Source organism: Tursiops truncatus, chromosome 4 (genome assembly GCF_011762595.2).
Source record: "Tursiops truncatus isolate mTurTru1 chromosome 4, mTurTru1.mat.Y, whole genome shotgun sequence".
In the NCBI taxonomy this organism is placed as follows: Eukaryota; Metazoa; Chordata; class Mammalia; order Artiodactyla; family Delphinidae; genus Tursiops; species Tursiops truncatus.
Genome location: NC_047037.1, coordinates 133,817,029 through 133,837,580, shown reverse-complemented (window position 1 = coordinate 133,837,580; position 20,552 = coordinate 133,817,029). Strand labels below are relative to the sequence as shown.

Below are 20,552 nucleotides of genomic sequence, written 5' to 3'. Positions count from 1 at the left end.
GCTTGTGGCCGCATCACTCCAATCTTCGCCTCCATCTTCACATGGCCTCTTTCTCTGTGTCACCTCCCGCTCCTTCTCTAAAGACACTTGTGATTGGAATTAGGCGCCCTCTAGATAACCCAGATGATCTCATCTCGAGATCCTTCACTTAATTACATCCGCAAAGACCCTTTTTCCAAATCAGGTCACGTTCACAGTTCCGTGGGTCGGAGCATGGACATACCTTTGCAGGGCCACCATTCTACCCATTACACCAAGGTGGAACAGATACAGGGCATCAGGTGAGTCCAGAGATCACTTTCCCTTGTTCACTTCCCCAGAACAGATATGATGGGCAGGTAACTGTGAACTCAAGTGTCTTATGCCACGCATAATCAAGCACATCTTCCAGCTACTCTCACTTCAGGCCATCATTTACTGGAACTCAGTATCATGGTACTTTTATTTTCCAGCCACGAGAATGTATGTTTTTTTTCTACATGAGATCAGATATTTCTTAACATTTTCTAGACACCTATGCTGATGGAATCAGAGGGCCCAGCAGTGATAGAGAAAAGGGATTCTCCCCTGTGTCATGGGAGCCGTGAAAAGCAGGAGGCTTGGGTGCCTCTGGCCCTGGCCCCCAAAAGCTCACGACATCGCGGCTGGGAGTAAGCATAGCGACAGAAGATGACACGGGGACCACAGCCAGCCAGTTGGGAGGGACTCAAGAATGTGGTCGCCTGGAGCTCAGCATATCACTGTTGTTTTGAACAAGCTGCCTTGTTAAAAATGGCTTTATTGCGAGGTGCTGTTGACCAGAAACCCATTGCTAAAGGCTGGTGATTCACTTTGCATATCTCATAATCCCACATTTACAAATCACCCGAAGATAGCCTTTCACATTTGGATATTTAAAAACAAAACTTTGACTGCGGCCGTGAAGTAGTATCAAAGTTTACCAAAAGTTTGTACCAAGAGAGGGGCAAACAATATACGCCGATAAGGGGAGAAAAAAAAGGCTCTGGTGAGAAAACGACCCATTGTGTTTTCTTGTCGGTTGTAGTTCTCCAAACGGAGCTGGTTTTCCTCATTTGCATTATTTTTCCTCACATCATGGAACAGAAATGCAGGCCCACTGTAATTCAGTTATTTTAGGGCTCTTTAAAATTCAACACATATGATTTAAATAATGCTGAGGAACTGTAATTACGTCTATCTTCCCTTACTTCCCTCTGACCCTCGGAGCACTGCAGCCTGACTTTTAGGGGGAAAATGTAGGGAGGCAGGGGGGTTATCAACTGTTCAGAGACACCTCAGTGTGTATTTGTATTATATTTTCACATTTTATTTGCAAAGCTTTAGCCCTACGTGAGCTTTCCTTTTTTTTTTTTTAACATCTTTATTGGAGTATAATTGCTTTACAGTGGTGTGTTAGTTTCTGCTTTATAACAAAGTGAATCAGCTATACATATACATATATCCCCATATCTCCTCCCTCTTGCATCTCCCTCCCACCCTCCCTATCCCACCCCTCTAGGTGGTCACAAAGCACCGAGCTGATCTCCCTGTGCTACGTGGCTGCTTCCCACTAGCTATCTATTTTACATTTGGTACTGTATGCCACTCTCTCACTTCCTCCCAGCTTAACCTCCCCTTGTCCTCAAGCCCATTCTCTACAGAGCCCTACCTGAGCCTTCTTATTATTGAACAATTGCTTTCAAAGCCCTAGAACAGCTCAATTGTTATGGAGATTAAAGATCTGGATTGCAAAACTCCTGTAAATAAAGTCTTCACTGACAAACCCAGTTTCCTAGCATAGACTTTTCTTCCATAATCTCCTTCTGGCAGAACATTTGATGTTTTGATACTAGAGATTCAGTTACCAGCCACAGTAAATAAAACAAAATAATAATAATTTAAAAAAAAAAGCCAGTATAGAACGCACCCTAAAAACAAACATTGGCCAATCATGTTTATTTTCTGTTTCTTTGGGCACTCCTGACAATTGATAGGGGGGAGGAAAAAAGGAATGTACCACTTCTTATCCAGTTGATTGTTGATTATCAAGCTATGGAAAGTCTTCAGATGGAGTGTTAGCTAATTCAGCCTCTCCCAAATGGCATGGAATATAACATTTCTTGTTTAAAAGAAATGAGCATGTTTCCAGGGAAAACAGAACCACGGCACCAAGCCCCCGAATGAGCCATGGGTAGGAGAGAGAATCATTGGGCAGAAAAGACAGTGCTTTCCTCCAGACTCAGGCTCAAGGGCCCACCGTGATTTCACACCACCTAAGGGTCAGGTTTGGGGATAAGAACATTCCAAGCATTTCAGGATTGTCAAAACATCCTCCAGTTGCAATCAGTAGCAAGAGTTAACTGTCCCTTTTGTAAAGTTGATTCTCCTTCTTAAGATGGGACCCCCTGCTTTCCCACCTGGAGGAAGCGTGAACAAGAGGGTGGAGGAGGTAGTGGGGGACTCTGATCTGTGCATCTCAGGTCACTTAACAGCTCGGGAAACCTGAGCATTAAAACACTCGCCAGCACGGACTGAAATAGGGCTTATTTCTGCACACCACGGGTCCTTCCACCCAGTGTCACTGGATCTGAGCCTCCACAAGTCGATGTTATCAAGTCTGGCTAACAAGATCTGGGTCCTTCTGGGAGCGTGAAGGAGGATGCGCTATGGTCCTTCTGCCTTGGCATCTGGGGGTGACCACCCAGGTGTCGAAAGAGCAGAGCGTCCCTAGGGAAGGCGTGTGAGGAACTGAGGGGCCCAGGTGAGTCAGCACTACTCTGGGTGTCAGCAGCTCACCCATCTGGGGCAGTGAAGTTTCCCAGATCCGTAACTTGCTGGTTCCTGCTGCAGAAGAAGTCCTCTTTGCCCTCCAGCTTTATGTGCTCAACCTGATCATCCCAAGGCCAGATCAAGACCGAGAGAGCTTATGCTATGCATCTTGGGAAGGGCTACACACATACACTTGCTTGGGAGGTTTCAAAAGAATATCTCGGGGTAAAAAGGGAGGAAGGAATAATCCGACTAGTGATTGCGCTTCTTGGAGTTGTAGGTCATACAAGGAAGAGAACGTGATTGTCTTATTACATCTCCTGGGGGTTATCTCACTGTTGCGGCCACTCATGCATGCTCCATTAGTGCATCTCTCTGTCCATGTCAGATGGCAAATTATATAACGATAAAGTTATTAAAATATCTGTAAAAGTCAGCACAAGCTCAAGGGCTCGACTTGGCATTTCTACCCATTAAGTAGTTTATTTGCATTGTTCCTCTCAGGGTCTGTTAATCTTCATCCGTACTTTGTTGTCAGTTGCCTGCTATGTGGAACAACCATCGTTGCCTGAGTTTTAAGCCGTGCTTCTGTTGGTCATCCAGCGGGGCTGGGATCTTTGGGATGAATGCAGAAGCTTTTGAAATGTGCAGATCTTTCCCCCGCCCAGGTTTGAAACTGCAGCGTATGTCTGTGATCGGGTCTATACCTGGGTTGTTATTGGAGCCGGGGCCACCGCAGAATGACGAGGACATTGCCTAGTTCTCACGTTTACTAAAGGCAGAAACAAAATAATTATGGCTCACGTTTCTGGAATGACTGATATTGTTGGTTCATTTAACCCCCACCACTAGCCACCCACGAGGTGCGTGGCATGGTCCTGAGGGTCCTGCCTGCTGTGCTCACTCAGGTGCTGGCAGGCCCGTGAGTCCCAGGCCCTCACCGATCATGAAAGTCATTAACAAGGTGGCCCTAACTCTAATAGGCTGTAATTCCGCGGCTCTCAGGGATTAACGCCTAACATTCTCAGGAAGCCAGTAGAGATGTCCCAGAGCCTCCCACTCTGCCCCCTGATTAAGAGGCCCCCCTTTCTTTTTGTGGTAATATTTCTGCTGTGTGATTGGACTTTCTGAGCCACCACGTATTGCTAAATGGGAGAAGCCATTGCCCAGACGTGGCTCTGTTTAATATGATTTTCCACAAATTACAAGGCATGACTTTAAAATTGAATGAGTGCAAAATTACGGGTGGCCAGTTCAGGTGGAAGGGAGAGGAAATCTTGTTATTCTTATTCCAGAATCTCTTCCCGATTTCCTCATTTGATACTTTCACGCCTTGCGGGGAGGGCCGTGGGCGGAGACGCCTTAGAGAATCTATAAGGAATTTCTCTTATTTTTCAAACTTTCTCCCTGGTCGTTCACGGGAGTGCTCAGTGGTCTGCAGAAGTCAAAGCGGAACGCCAGTTCTTCTGTCCATCCACCCCATCAGTCGGGATGGAGCTGTTCCTCCCACCTTATCGTCATAAGGGAATCAGAAAAAACATGGGAACCCCCAGAGTGCAGTACATGAGGAGAGCAGAACCTGGATCCACGGATTAACGCTAAGATCTATGTGGATATAAATGATGGGAATTCAAATCCCCGGCTGGCCACTTCCCAATTAGGTGACCTTGCAAGAATTACTTCAGTCCTCTGCACCGCTGTTCCCCATCTGTAAAACAGGCACGGTAATGACGGTACCCAGCTCACGGGAGAGTGCGAGGATGAAATGAGTTCATATGCACAAAGCACTGGATGCCTGGCGTGCGGTATTTACCCTCACTGCCTCACGAACTCATCACAGAGATTGAGATATACTTTCGTCAGGTATTTACGTAGAGCCCGGTGCACTTTAAACACTCAGTAAGTGGTCAGTGTTATGCTTTTTACTGTTATCGCTATTGTCGTGCTCTTGTTGGTGGCGTTGGTGCCTCACCAGGGAGGTGCACTTCCGTCCTCTCCTATGAGCCACACAGCTGCTCTGTGATCATGACCTTCTTCCGTGTCCCCTTACTTCCGGGAGTGATGATAGCCCTGGGGCAGACAAGGGCAGGGTGGTCTTAGTGTCGTCTCTGTTCAAGTTCAGTTTCCTTGGGTAAATTAACAGGAGAGCACATACCCACTTCTCCACAGGGTCAAACGCAAATGGAAAACTCTTATAGTTGAAAGGGACCTTAAATGTCTTTCTAGAAGCCCTTTATTTCACTCATGAGGCGCTGAGGCCCGGGGAGCATCAGTGATTGGCCCACTGGCTTGCTGTCTCTCTGCCTGGGGCAGGGCATGGGGGGGCACAGAATGTGGGCTCTGCTGTGAGTACAGAGGGCGCATTAGGACGTTTACGCCGGCTCTGCCTCTCCCTATCTTTCTCGATGAGATGGTGGATCCCCATGTTTCGATTGGGTATCACGTGCTTGTGTCTCCATCCTTTCAACGTTGAATTTCATACTGAAGCGGTAGGGATTTTTTTTTTTTAAAGGCAAGGATAGAACACCTGTCCCAAGGCCACCCTCTGTCCTTCTCAGCCCCGCCAAGCGTCCCCAACCCTACTCCGGGGTGGGGAGGGGGAAGACGGCAGCAGGGAGGCTGACAGGACACTCCCTGTCCACAGGGCCCACGTGGGCAGCAGCCAGGGGTGACCCCTGCCCTGTCCCCTTACTTGCATGAATCAGACACATTCAGAGGATGTGGAAGGTCAGCCTCTAAGGCATTTTGTACAAACCATCTACAAAAGGAGTTCTTTGAACCATGTTTCACCCTCCTGTGTGATCTGAAGTAAATGCCTCCCATGCTGATTCCACCCCCAGGCCCAGGCCTTGAAAGCCTGCTTGCAAACTAGGCCGTGGGGCAGAAGCAGGCCAGCAAACAGGTGTGGGGTGAGATGGGCCAGGGCCGCAGCCGCAGCTGTGGGAGCGAGGCGCGGGGTGTCAGGGCCTGGGGCTGAGTGACAGTCCTCCCCGTCCCAGGTCAGGATGCTGCCAAGTCCATGTCATTCACTCCCTGAACGGTGCAGGGCAGTGAGAGCCAGGGCACCTGGCCAGACCCCAGCATCCCTGCGGTGGCCACGCCCTTGCTGGTGAACTCAGGGTCAAGGGCACGAATGCCCGGGCCAGAGCCACCCAGGACGGTGGCAGGAATCCCATGAGCGGAGACCAGATGCCTTTCTCCCTGAGGTGCTGCACTGACTGGTGGCTTCCGGGCTCCCTTCTTTGGCCGAGATCCCATGACTCCATAGCGGCCTCTCCTAAATGAAACTTAGTTCAGGGTCGACAGGAGACACGGGCGGTGCTGGGCTCTCGGAGCATCCTGACCACTGCCCCGAGGCCTGGAGCTCCGGGTTTTGAGGATCACACACTCCTAAGGAACAGATAAGAGGAGACCAATGACGGGCCTTTTCTTGCTCCAAGAAACTGATCCACTCAGACACAGAGCATTCAGTGCAGTCGTACATTTTCTCCCAAGGGTGATGATTTCCTCTGAGTTAGGCAGTTCTTACAATGACTCTGAACTTCTGACCACTGGAGATGAGTGAATCAGAGACAGGCCAGAATGGGATGGCCAGCCACCTCATTTAGATGGATAATTGGGAAGCCCAGAGAGGTTAAGTGACTTGCTGAAGGTCACACAGACGGCACCCGTATTGGAGGGCTCGGCTTCCCTCTGCCCATCCTGCCCAGCTTGAACACATTCTTAGTATTTGGATAGAGCAAAGCGAAGCTTCCCGAGCCGTCCCTGCAAAACAGCACTTAGGGAGAAAAAGGGGCCGTTGGAACAAGATAGGGCAAACACCAGTATGCCTCTGCACGCCGCTCCACCCAGTTTCTCATTTTTATATTCCAAAAAAAAAAAAAAAAAAGCCTCAAATAACCCAAACAGGCAGGGTCTGATCTGCAGACAGTCTGAAGGCATCCACCCAAGAACCTGCCGGTCGGCTGGTCCATCCTCCTCTGATTTATGCTGTGTGTGTTAAGTCTTAAATTGTTGAGACTGTGGCTGGCTGCAGTGGTATTACTGGAGGGTTGGTGCATGTTTTCGGCTCACAGACCTGGCTCCGGGACTGGAGGTGTTGGCCCCGAATCAAGTCCAATCTCACACCTGTCTGAGACAATGAGGGCCTTGTTAGACGCATCTCCAGCCCAGGCAGCTCACGCTGCTTACTTTTCACATTCAGAACGGGAAAGGGGGGGGGGGGGGTCTGGGGGCCCAGGAGAAGCCGTGGCGAACCTGGGACGTGCTGGGGCTGGGACAAGCTGGAGTCGCTGCCTCCCTTGCCCTCTCCTCCCTCCTCCCCTCCCCCCATCTTATAAATCTTTCCTTATTTTTGGAAATTTAAAAACACAAATAAACAATACCAACAGTAGCCCTCTTACGAAAGAGAATTTCCTACTGCAAAACAAGGAGCTCGGGGCCTGCTGGAGAATGAATTCAGTCATCGGGCGGGTTAAGCGAGGCAGTGGGAAGCCAGGTGCCTAGGGCTAGGTGTACGGCTCCTGCAAATGGGGCTGACACTTGAACTCTTCCCACATCGATGGGGTCTCCTCTTCCTGGTTTTCCCTTCCATTGCTGACGTGTCAGTGACTGGAGCAAAAAGCAGAAGGGGACTTCGCCTTTAGCTCTGTCCTTATCCACTGATGAAACAGCAAACTGTTCTGTCCCAATTCAGCCCCCCCCCCCATCCCTTGTCGTCAACAGAGAGGACAGAGCCAGCCACCAGCACTAAGTCTGCGGACCCTTTGCAAATCCAGTTCTCCCGAGACCCTGACTCGAGGCGACCACTGGGCAGGACCTCTTCTGGGTCCAGGTTGGCACCCCTCAAGGCCAGCGGCTCTGAGTGCTCATTAGTTGGTCAAAGCCATCCTGAAATGACTTGCTTTTCATAGGAATGCATGATGTGGAGGTCCATAGGAGAACGGCCCAGAAAGGAGTTTCCCAGAGTTATATAATCCACCCCTTCCCGCAAGCACTGCCAGTGGGGAGCCCATGCAGGAGCACCTCGTGATTCCTCTCCTGTGGAGCTGTCGTGTCTAGGGGGCTCCGGTGGCCAACACCTCTCAGTAAGCAAGGCTCTTACCTGAGCTGGGAGGCATTTGGGCACCAGTGGTCCCTCTGTTCGGCTTGTTCGCCAACAAGAAACAGACAGCCCCATCCTCCTAACCTGCAAACTACTGTGTCAGCACTAAGGCCCACTGCTGTCTCGTTACCTCAGCCTCGGAGACACAGCAGGGGAGATCTGAGACCTAGGACTTAGCCGAGGGGCGGTGTGTGCCCCGGCCACTTTCTTAGCATAAATCACTTTTAACTGGTGCCTATATATGTATCAGCCGATGTCCCCAGAGGGACCAAAGGACAACTTTTCAGGGGCAGCGGAGTGAGGCATGTGAACAGCAATGAGTGACAGAAAATCTGGGGATGTCTGGCTCCCCTCCAACCTGGGTTTGGATCCTGTGCAGTGGGAGGTGGCATCACTGCTGAGACCTTGGCCTTCAGGGAGGCCGGGATCGCACGGCCAGCCTCCCCTCAGGCTCCTCCTAAAACCCATCCTGTCTAAGCACGTCACCTGTGGAGGAACGTGGCGGAGGAAGCAGATGTTGCCATGTCTGATAGCCACAGGGGGCCTGGTCCAGAAATAAAAGAGCACCTTCGCCACTGATTTCCTAGCTTCCCCTCCAGCCGAGGCCCTGCCTTCTCTGGGTCATGAGATGTTCCTCCCTGAGCCCGCCGTGCTCTGAAATGACCGAAAGGCAAGCAGACGAGCCGAAGGGAAGCTGGGGCCCCGACGCTGTGAGCAGCTGTCTTTTTACCTGCCTTTTCTTCTGGGCTCTGAGCACCTGTGACCAGCCCTGCCCACCTGCTTTGGTCCATGCCGGTGGCCCACCCAGAAAGCTCCTACCCCTAACCCCCTCCACCTCCCCAATCCTGCCCCATCTCCTTCAGGACATCTTCGTCCCCACCAAGGACCAAACGGACCCCCCTTCTCTACTCCTGGACCCGTCTATCGGGTCCTCTCACTTTTTTTTTTTTTTTTTTTTTTTTTTTGCGGTACGTGGGCCTCTCACTGCTGTGGCCTCTCCCGTTGTGGAGCACAGGCTCCGGACGCACAGGTTCAGTGGCCATGGCTCACGAGCCCAGCCGCTCTGTGGCATGTGGGATCTTCCCGGACCGGGGCACGAACCCGTGTCCCCTGCATCGGCAGGCAGACTCTCAACCACTGTGCCACCAGGGAAGCCCCGGGACCTCTCACTTTGCCTTCTCCCCTCCCTATACGTTGTCCATTGTTACTGGATAGGGTGAAGGTTTGCTGCTTCTCCAACCATCATGGGCTCCCAGGAGCGAGCACCTAAGGTTTCCCTCTGTGCGGTGCGATCATCGAAACCTCAAAACCCACCAGAGGGATGACTCTCAGATGGTCAACACAGCACCCCACCGACCTGCCCCTCTCCTCCCCATCTGCAATCACAGTTTTCCAAGAATGACAAGTTCTCCTAGAAGTTCCAGGCAGGCAGGAACGCTCTCCCCGACGTCTCCAGACCTCACGACCCTGGCCTGGATCTCCAGGGAAAGGGCTCAGGGGGAGTCATTGAGGAAGCATGTTCCCTGCTTTCAGGATTTGCAGGATTTGCAGGCACCAAGCCTCGGTACTTTCGCTTCTTGCTTTCGTCATTTGCCCTTTCTCTGCTTCCCAGAGCCTGGCTGGGAGCCTGGGGGAGGGAGCCCAGCTGGGCCTACCGGGGTGACAGCACACCTACCCCTCCCTGGGGCCTTTCTCTCCACTTTTGCGACAAAGAGGAAATTGGGAAGTCTCTACGCTTCTTAATCTTCTGCCCCCGTTCGTTACCTTCTACGGCTTCCGTTAACTAGAGAGCCACCCTTTCCCTTTTGCTGTCCCTGCCCCATGCAAGCCAAACTCTCTCCTGCCTTCCTTGCCATCGTTCAGCTCCTGACACAGCTCACCCGGGGCCTGTCATTAAAACGCCTGAACCTGGGTTCACGTGTTTAATTACAGATTTGAACCCCAAAGTTGGACCAGGCTGTTTGTCCACTGCTTCCTCCTAAGGCCATGCCCCCACCTCCCTGCCATCTCCCCGGTGCCTGTGTTCTGCCCTCTCCCCCGCCGTGTTCAGGTGTCCCTGTGTCACCTCCTTCCCCAGAAGCGTCCCTAGGTTCCTCTGGGTTCCAGCACTTTTCAAATCCATCCTTCCAAGTTCACTCTTTATCTTGCTAGCCCGTCTTATCTTCCCACCCGTGCTCACAGCCTCTTGCCCAAACTGACCCACTGACCGGCCTCAGGGCCTTGGGTCCCCAAACACTGAAACCTTTCCCTGCCACCACCTTGACGGCTTCACTCTGTGCCTAACAGGACGACAGAAATCCAGTTAACCCCCTTCCCCCAGACCCCTTCTCATGGTCACATGATAGTTTTCAGCTGGTGGACGAAGGGCCACGCCAACCCATCTGTGTTGGCCCCGCTGGTCTCCAACTGAAAAAAGTGCTGGAATGTGGGCCAGCAGCAGAAAAGCCATTTGCTACCCTCCTTATCAATCTTCCTTCCACTTTTGTCTCCTCTCCCTTGGTCCCTCAGTTCCAATAGAGGGGAAAGTACTTTGAACGTGTTGTTGAGGCTGGTTTGCTCTTTTTTTCAAGGATGGCAGGAAGTTCTTGTTTATTGGAAAGGTTGTTCGTTTCCAAAGACGCCGTATACGGAGCCAAGCAACTAGCTATAGGATGATTTCTCGCTGCCTTTTTTGGGGGTGGTACACAATACCAAAAAATAAACCAACGGGGGAGAGTCCGTGAACACAAAGGGAGATGTTATAATAGGCTTTTGTTGGTACTTGCATTTTCTTGTTGAAAAACACGGTAAAGACACCGAGGTGCTGAGGTGTGGACAGAAGCCTGATGTTATCAGGCCCCTAGAAATCCTGCCTGGAGTCCAGTGGCAGAGGCAGGACCGAGAACTCGAAAAGACGGAGGCAACTGGTCTTGCTCAGTACAAACGGTGCTTTTAGTCTGTCGTAAACAGCCTGTGCCCCAGGGCTCAAATCCTTCAAAAGTTTGCCTAGGTAATTGCGTTTCATTGCCGTCTGGCATGTGCTCGTCTGTCTAATCTGGACGTTCAGACAGCCAGGCCAAAGCTTGCGAGACTGCAGGAGAACGAGCCCGTGAATTTAATCCACTTGAAAGACAGACTAATACAACTGCGCCTAACTCATTATTTTAAGTGATGTGAGCAGAAGAGGGTATGGTACTTTCCATAAAAGGGTTTAAAATCGGCATGTTGGTTGCAGCCACTTGGCAGTTGAAGGCTATTAGAAGAAAAGGCAGAACCAGGGTGGCAGTGTGACCCTGCCTCCCACCTCTTGCAACCCCCACCCGAAAACACAGCCGGGGGCTGGGGGGCACGGGAATGGTCCCCTCCCTCCCTCCCTAATTTCGAGTTGCATTATTCATGAATTCACAGCAACAGGTATCAACTTTTCTTTGAGATTTGGGGTTGTTTGGGCTCAGTTTCAGGATGGAAAGGAGACGTAAATGGGGTCAGGGCTTCCCGCCAGCCCCACGAAGCTCAGAATCCCAGGTCTGTTAGCAGGAAAAGGTACCCCTCCCAGCCTCCAAACGGCTCTGTACTTGGAGATTACTTACCTGCGTGCGCGCGCGTGTTTTTTTTTTCTTTTTTGAAATGTAGACCAGTTTCTTCGTTTTGTCAGCATACGGTAACTAGGTTCGAGGGGGAAATGGCTTCGATCATCATATAGTAAGAGCAGCACTCTACGAGCAACCAGAAGGTCCGTCCCTGCCCTGTCACTAACCTGCCGTGGGGAACAAGAGGCAGTCCTCTCACCTCGCCACACTTCAGCTTGCTCCGACGTGGGGCTGGCTCGAATAGCCTCCGAGGTTGCTTTCTGCTCTATCATTCCACGAGATGTTGGAATGAAACCTTAGAAATGTTGACAGTGAGTTGCATCATTATCTGGTTACGTGTGACTCATGCCCAGGTAGCTCAGGAGAGGCAAGCGCTAGCCTGTCCCTTCCCAGGTGGCAAAGCCGGCGGTCAGCTCAGGAGCGATCTTGTCGGTCGTTTACACCTGCGGCTCGCCCGGGGCTCGGCATGCCAGCTCCGAGACTGGGTGCCAGGCCGTGAGGCTGTGAGAAAGCGGCCGTCCCAAACCCTGCCATGGGGACAGAGCCCTGGCCGCAGCATGACGGCAGACGGATGGCCACCCCTGGTTCCCAGAAGGGCTCCAGAAGGTGCCCGCCACACTCCTTATCTCTTAACACTCCTCAGTTTCACTTGTGCTCGGCCCAGGCCACGTGCTGCATTAAATTTCTCTGAGTCTGGGGGCACCTCTGGTAGTCACGGCGTCCGGCTTTGTCATCATGGTTTGACACTGGGGTTGTGCATGCCTACCCTGGGCTGGGTTTCCCTAAGGCACCACTGGCATTTGTGGCCGGATCATCCCCTGCTGTTGGGGGGCCATCCTGTGCACTGGGTGATGTTTAATAGCACCCCACCCCTGGCCTCCACCCACGAGATGCCAGTAGCATCCCCTTACCCCAGTGGCAACAAGCAAAAACACCTCCAGACATTGTCCAGCGTCCCCTGAAGGAGAAACCGCCCTTGTTGAGACCCATCTGGGAAATTCACAAGGGTTCAGTCGGTCCACACAGGATGTCAGTGTCGGCCACAAACGGCAGCCCCTTGGGCCTCTATCCTCATCAGCAAATCAGTGCTGACTCCTGGCTTCTGCAGGTCGCCAGGATCCCTGTTCTCCGGGGTCGTCCCTATTGCTGAGCAGGAGTTTCTAATTGTCTGCTCTCTCAAACTCAGCTTTTAATTTTTAAAAAGTCTCCATTTTAGTCCAAGTCACTAAAAACCTACTGCTTCTCTGAGAAAGCCTTCCTTGACCTTGTAAATCAAAGCGGTTCTCTGGAGGGAGGTTTCCCACTGCTGGGCTCACAGTATCATCTTTCTCAGAGTGACCTCATCTATTAAAGGACGAAGGTTGTATTTGAAATGCCGTTTACTTTCTCTGAGTCAGTACATGAAGCTGTGGACCTTCAGATCATCAGAAGTCTGCTTATTACCAAGAGTTTTGTGTGTGTGTGTGTGTGTGTGTGTGTGTGTGTGTGTGTGTGTGTGTGTGTGTGTCAGTTTTAAAACCGAGGTCTGTGTTGGAGTTTAAAAGAATTCCGGCAGATTTCCATTTGCCTTTCTGAATCAGAGTTTGGGGCGATGTTCCCCTGTGAGTGTAGATCGCCCACAGACGCATCTGACTTTATTAGTTTGCGTTCTTTGTTCAGAGCACCAGGGATGAGCTTATGAAAGTACACGCGGCTCTTATCTTCAAAGGCCTCCTTGATGCCGCAAAACTCCACCTCAGCAACCTGTGCTGTTAATCTGTCGCCGTTCCAATTAGCTCACGTCAAGGTCAGTTCTTCGGGGTGTGCGAAATGGCTGCAGACTTAGGTGAGCCGATTCCTCTTGTGCGGATCTCGCAGGGAGGTGGGGGGGGGGGGGAGACCGCAGGAGGGGCAGGAGGCACAGAGGAAGCCGATCGTGATCCCCTCCCCCCACCCCAGCTCGCAAGCCAGAGACACCCAGTGATCCTGGCACAGGAACCTGCCACCGAGCGGCCAGGCAGCTCCGCCTCTTCCTCCCAGCTGCTCCGACGGCAAATATCCAAGTGGTTACCGATTTTCAAAAAACAGAGAAGCGTAACGGAGCCATTCCTTGGGGTCTTTTTATGTGTGGAGAAGCCTTGCGTTTAAGACGTAAACTACTCCAAAAAGGATGTTTACAAAAAGTGAACCAGAGCTGGCGGCGCTGTAGGGTGTCACGTTCTAGGAGTGAAGCAGGACACTGGGCTCAGGACTGCCGGTCCCGCCATCTCCCAACCGAAAAGATGGGAGTCCGCGAATTGCAGCGTCTTCTGTCTCCAGCGTCGGGGGTGAGGGCCCTCCTTATGTGGAGAGAACAGGCTGTCTCACTGTGTCATTACTTCAGGCACAGCAGAGTGGGAGGAGAAAAGGGTCGGGGCCAGCTGGGATGGCAGCGCCCTTTAAGAGGGAGAAATCCATTGCTCAGTACATCCAGAGACCTTCCCGGAGCGTCGTGGACGTGCAGAGTGTTGGAGGTGAAGGGACGGCCAGGAACCAGGCAGTGCTGGCTGCCCCCTCGAGGCAGGCGCAGTGTGTTCATGCCCCCCGAGGAAGGGTGCTAGAGGGATGCGGGCGGGTGATGCCCCCGCGGGGTCTGGCCTCCTGGTCCTGCTGCTGGGAATCCCGGGAGCCCGGGCCTGATGTGTAGGAAAGGAAAACCAGGATCATGTGGGTCGGGAAGGGAAAGCTGGGACAGGCCGGTGGGGACAGGCGGGGAGGACGGGACAACCAGAGGCAGCCGCTGCCTTGGCTGGCGCGCACGTGTTAGGGGGTGGCGCCCCAGCGTGGGCGTCACTGCACTTCCCTTGGCAGAACGTTCTTCAGGCTGGGCGTGTGGATGGAAGCTCTTATTAGAGAGCGAGTGGTTGCTCAACCTGAATCCCAGCCCCGAAGATGAAGAACCGCGCATCCTCGGTTTCCAAGGCTCGGCTCTCCGGTTTCCGAGCAGCAGCTGGCGGGCGCCTTCCGCAGGGCAGGGTGCCGGGGTGCTCCCGCTGAGCGAGGCTGGTGCTCGGCGGGCAGAAAAGGGCTTGTATTCGGTTTGGCAGTCTGTGCAGGTGCCGCGGAAATGGTGTACACGTCGACGGTGAAACCATGTTTCCCCAGGTGAGGGGCTGAGGGCGTTTTGCACCTCGGCCGAGGCCGAGGCAGGCCTCATCCTGGCGACTCCGTGGGCTGTGCCCACCCTCCTCCCTCGTATGGGGCACTCGGGCCTGAGGGGCATGGAGCAGGCCCTCTCGGGACACGGACCCTTTCTCTGAGGGGACAGGGGAGAGGAGCCTTACTAGGAGCCAGGTGGTGCATTAACGACGCTGGAGTCCGGATGCCGTTTCACCGCCCCCCCCCCCAGCCCCTCACAGGTGGGGAAACTGAGTCTCCGAGGGCTTCAGCTGCTGGCCTCAGCACAGGGTGAGTGAGGGGCGAGCGGGGGCTCAGTCCTCATCTCTCAGACTCCCAAACCCTGCCCTCGTGCCCTTGTCCAGGCCCTTTCTCCCTGCGGGGCAGCTCAGGGACGAGGTTCCCAAAACTCGGAAATGTTTGGAGCCAACACAAACCAAAGGAGGAGTTCAGTGTCTTTTGTGTTCTCTCTCAGCATTCTCTAGACGGTATTTATTGCACTCCCTTTTTCCCCCTTCATGAGAGTTCTTCTTCTGGTTTTATTAGAACGCCATGTTTCCGAGTTTGCTGCTTAAAATCAGAGTATCTGGTGTAAAATGCAGTACGGGTGCGCTGGGGCACATGTCACATGAGAGCACAAGACACAGAGGCTGCTTGGCCGGGCTTCGAGCCACTCTGAAATTTGTGTGTAGGCTACAGCCTGGAGCTCGAAAAGTACGGTGGAATGGATTTGCATCATAACTTTACAACAAATAAACAAATCTCATAGTAATAATACAACAGAATTTGTCAAAAGGCCCTAACTTTTTCCAAACCCGCAGAAGTGCTGAAGTAAAAAGTTTAGCACAGAGCCAGAGGGGGTGGGCGGCACTCAGAGGCAGCCAGGCTGCAGGATGGCCTCACCAGCACCTGCTGTGCGTCAGACGTCCTTATGCGGCGGCCTTAAGAGCATCCTCCAATACCGACAACTCACAGGGCAGAGGCGGGGCAGGGGCACTCATCTTATGGCCCCTGAGGTCCCAGTGATAACATCACTCTTTTTTTCTTGCCTGCTGCCACCCTGAGGCATTTCAAGGACCCTGGCAAAGCTTCAGCCACGTTACTTGATAGGATCTGCCCAAGGGACGGCTGTTATTGTATCTACTTAGTCGGAGAGATGGCTGCTCCCCCGCCCACCCCCCGGGGAGTCCCGTAGGCTCCCCTCCCACCCCATCGGCACATGGCCTTCGGTGCTCAGTAGGGACTGTAGCTTGGCTCTGACAGTCTCTCGCCCTGGGCCACGGAACAAGGCTCTCAAGCCTGCACCGTCCTCTTTAGAGCACGTGCTGCCCTCGGTGGGATGTTCCTTCATCAAATTAAGTTTCTTTAGCTATGGGCAGTCCTAGGGGTGCCGTGCCTCTCCCGCTGGTAGCGTCCCACTTTGAGGCGTCAGTAATTTGGTTCCTATGAGTGAGGGTCCTCATTGCTGCACTGGGGGCTCAGTCCCAAGCTAGAAGCTGCCTGAGATTTCCCAGCCCTCGACAGGTATCCCTTTCGGGAACTAGCAGAGGGGGCGAGGGTGCTGAAGAATGAGCGGTTGGGAGCAGAGAGCCATTTTTACCCTCCTCCACGTTTTGAGATTTTTTGTTGGAGGAGACAGACATGGAGGAATGGACAGAAATTAGCAGGGCAGTCGTGGAATAATTTGAACATGCCCGTGATGGCCTGGCCTTACAGGAACCTACCCAGCCCATCTGTACAATCAGTTCAGGCCTGGAAAGTGTGTATGGGGGCGGGGGGACAGAGGTTCAGAAAGTGAGGGTGCAGAAAATCTTTACGGGAAGATGTTTGCAATGGATGTCTGTCTGACAAAGGCCAGGGAAATAACGTGTCTGCGAGGGAGGATTCTCTTGGAACCAAGATCCCTGCACCCCGTGTGACCTGAAGGCCACTCTCCCCCAGTCTTAGGGAGTCAGCGCTGGCAGAGAATCAGAGGTGTTATCCAGACCCCCATCCTTTCTAGAAGCCAGTGACTTGTCCCCAAACCCTGCCTCGGAGACAACTGTGCCTGAGTCCAGAGCCTCTTTCCAGACGCGGCTCAGACTCATCTGGCCGAGGCGAGAGGCCTCATGGCTGGATTGGACTGTTTCCCCTGGGAACTGTCTGGCACGTCTAACGAGGAATAGCTCTTTGAATTTACAGAGCGCCTTTCATCTGCGGCTCTCAAAGCTGCTCCACAAACAGTAATTAACTCTCACACCTGCGAGGCAGGTGAGTCTGGTTACCCCCATTTTTAGAGATGAAGAAACAAAGGTCTGAGAGGGAAAGGGCTGTGGTAAGCCGCCGGAGTTGGCGGTGGGTCTCGTGTTAGGAACCAGCACCCCGACCACAAAGCCAGGGACCTCTCCCGGTCGGGTAAAGGGAAGGGTCCCCAAGGCAGTGAGGGGTAGGGACGTGGCCACACAGCTCCCTTCTGCCCTCCCGCAGGTAGCCTGTCACCTCCCAGGCCCACCGGTCAGCTATGAGGACGGGATCCCTCAAGACCCCAACGGCCTTTAACACGCAGCAGCCCGAGGCAGGCCTCTGCCCCGGCTCGGTCCTGGATGCTCCCCTTCAGAGTAATTGCCGGAACAAGGAACGCATCCTAGCTGTACATGACTAACCAAGCTGTCTTCGGCCAGCAGAGACAAACGGTTGGCAGATACCGGAGCTCTTTCACAACTTCTTTTTCCAGGATCCAGAGCTGGTGGGAACTGACTCACGTTAGCAGGGTGTTTCACTGATAGCAACATCAGGCTCGTTAGTGTCTCTGCCTGGGTGCACCACTGTTCCTACTTCTTGTTCTGTGCTACACTGGTACTGCACAGGCCGGAGGAAACAGCGCTTCAGACAGATGGGGGGACTTTCAGGGAAATGCCTCTTTCGTAGCAGAGGACACAGGCCCTGGGGCCGTGAAAGCTGGTATCACATGGTTCTGAAGGTAGCAGCAGAGCATCGGGGGGCACCCTTTTTGTTCACAGGGGAGCCTGGATCTTTCTTCCAGGGGTCCCAGACAGGGAGATGCAAACCACCGCCGGGGCTCACCCTGACACATCGCCCTGGAAACTGACTCACATCTGAGTCCTGAGTCACATCCTGTTGTGTGTTCTCAAGCATCCAAGAGGGCATTACACCAGCTGCCCACGACTGAGGTGAACTTGGAGGGCACCCTGGGAACTGCCCTGCCACCTTCCAAGCTGAAAGGCGGAAAAAAAAAACCCTCTAGGGAAAAAACCAGAGCCGCCTGGAGCGTTTATATGTTCACCACTTAGGTTTGGCTCTTAAAAACAGACACTGGGGCCCTGACGCATACGTAACTTGTCTGGTCTTTGTTTTTAAGTGGCTCTGAAAGGTGTCTGAAAAATCAGGTCTTTAGAGATATCAGCTAAATAGCCAAAGGAAAGGGCCCTCGAACTCTAACCAACAACAGAAGCCATCAACCTTCTGGACCCAGGCTGAGGGGGTCACCAGCATGTGTGTACCTGTGCGCCTTAGGGGACCCAGGTTTTGAGGGTGGGTGTTAAAAAGCCCACAGACGTAGGTGCTCAGAGAACCAGCAGGCGTCTCTGGCCATCCTCTTCTATGGCCCTGCGGGAACATGAGGACAAAGTAGGACATTTTAAACTTTTCAAAGAGCAGCTTTTGGTTTTGTTCACTTTCTGTTGCTTTCTTGTATTCGATTTCTTTGATTTCTACTCTAATTTTTATTATTTCTTTCCTTCCGCTTGCGTTAGGTTTATTTTGCTCGTTTTTTCTCTAGTTTCCTAAGGTGGAAACTCATCGATTCTGAATCATTCCTCTTTTCTAATATATGCACTAAGATGCTATAAATTTCCCTCTAAGCACTGCTTTCCGCTGCATCCCACAAATTGTGGTGTTGGATTTTCATTCAGTTCAAAAGACATTTTAATTTCTCTTGAGACTTCTTATTTGACCCGTGGGTTATTCAGAAGTGTGTTGTTGAAGCTCCAAATATTCAGGGATGTTCCAGCTGTCTTTCTGTCATTGGCTTTTTAGTTTAAATCCATGTGGCCTGAGAGTATACTTCGTATGATTTCTGTTCTTTTCATTTTAAGGTGTGTTTTATGGTCTATCTTGGTGGATGTTCCCTGTGAGCTTGAAAAGAACGTGTACTCTGCTGTTGTTGGATGGAATTTTCCAAAGATGTTCATTGGGTCAAGCTGGTTGGTAGCACTGTTCAGATGAACTGTGCCCTCATTTTCTGCCTGCTTGATGTATCAATTACTGAAAGAGGCCTGTGAAGGCTTCAGCTGTAACTGTGTATTTTTCTCTTTCTCCCTGTCGTCTTATCAGTTTATGCCTCATGTCTTTTGACACTCTGTTAGGTGCATACGTGTTAAGGATTGTTATGTTTTCTTAGACATAACATTTTTCATCATGTAAGTCCGCTCTTTTTTTTAATGTATTTTATTGAAGTATAGGTGATTTACAGCGTTAATTTCTGCTGTACAGAAAAGTGATTCAGTTATATAAAGACTATATATTACATATATAGTCTTTTTCATGTAATTCCCCTCTTTTTCCCTAAAACTTTTCCTTCTTCTGAAGTCAGTTTTGTATAAAATTAATATAGCTGCTCTGGCTTTCTTTTGATTACTGTTAGCCCAGTCTTTCTCTACCCCTTTACTTTCAACCTGACACTTTAAAGTAGGTTCCTTGTAGACAACACATAGTTTTGTTTTTAATTCACTCTGACAATCTCTTTCAGTTGGTACATGTATTAGACCGTTCATATTTAAAACGATTACTGATATAGCTGGATTAACACCTACCATGTTTGTAACTGTTTTATATTCGTCGCACCTATTCTTCTTTTCTCCTCTTTTTCTGCCTTCTCTGGTTTTAACTGAGCATTTTATTTGATTCCATTCCATTTTATCTCTGTTCTTGGTGTATCAGTTATACTTTAAAAAATGTTTTTAGTGGTTGTCCTAGAGTTTGCAAAATACTGTGTAATGAATGTAAGTCACTGTCAGATAACAGAAGACCACTTCTTCCTTCCCATTTCTGTCAGTACTGTCATTCACTTCACTTATCCATCGCTTACAACCACCCAATACGTTACTATTATGACTTTAAACAGTTATCTTTTGGATCAATTAAGAATAGGAAAAATAAGACTTTACCTTCATTTATTCTTTCTATTATGCTCTTCCTTTCTTTATGTAGATCCAAGTTTCTGACGTATATTATTTGCCTTTTCCCTGAAGAACTTTTTTTTAACATTTCCTGCAGGACAGGTCTGCTGGATAAATTAGCTCAGTTTTTGTTTGTCAGAGAATGGCTTTATTTCTCCTTCACCTTTGAAGAATGATTTTGCTGAATATAGAATTCTAGGTTGCTAGCTTTTTCCTTTCAACACTTTATTTACTACACTCTACTTCTGCTTGCATGGTTTCCGAAGAGAAGTCTGAAGTAATTCTTATCATTGCTCCTGTCTGGGCAAGGTATCTGCCTCACACCTTTCCTTTCTGGTTTCTTTCAAGATTTTCTCTGTCTTTAGGTTTTCTGCAGTTTCAATATGATATGCCTAGATGTAGATTATTTGATATTTATTTTGCTTGGTGGTCCCTGAGTTTCTTGGCTCTGTGGTTTCGTGTCTGTCATTAATTTTGTCAAGTTCTCAGCTATTAATGCTTCAAATATTTCTTCCACTCTGTTTTCTCCTTTTCCTTCTGATATTTCTACTACACATATATTACACTTTTGAAATTGTCCCGAAGTTCATGGATGTTCTGACTTTTTGTTTCTGTGTTTTTCTTTTTTCTCTTTACCTTATAGTTTGGGAAGTTTCTATTGACATATTTTCAATTTCATTGAAATTCTTTCATATTTCATTGATTCTTTCCTCACTCATGTCCAGTCTGTTGATGAGCCCATCAAAGATATTTCTCATATCTGTTAGAGTGTTTTTCATTTCCAGAATTTCCTTCTGA

General features: G+C 50.8%; 1 protein-coding gene and 1 long non-coding RNA gene across 7 annotated transcripts in view; one reads left to right on the top strand and one right to left on the bottom strand.

The window, feature by feature from the left end:
• The window catches only part of RUNX1 (RUNX family transcription factor 1), a 244,249-nt gene that overhangs the window by 211,504 nt on the left and 12,193 nt on the right, over positions 1-20,552 (top strand). The gene's annotated exons all lie outside the window — the stretch shown is intronic.
• Positions 1,526-11,764, bottom strand: LOC117312185 (uncharacterized). Its single transcript, XR_012331600.1, has 3 exons — positions 11,610-11,764; positions 11,443-11,517; positions 1,526-6,901 (listed from the first exon to the last, which is right to left on the bottom strand). It is a non-coding gene; the product is annotated as an uncharacterized lncRNA (long non-coding RNA).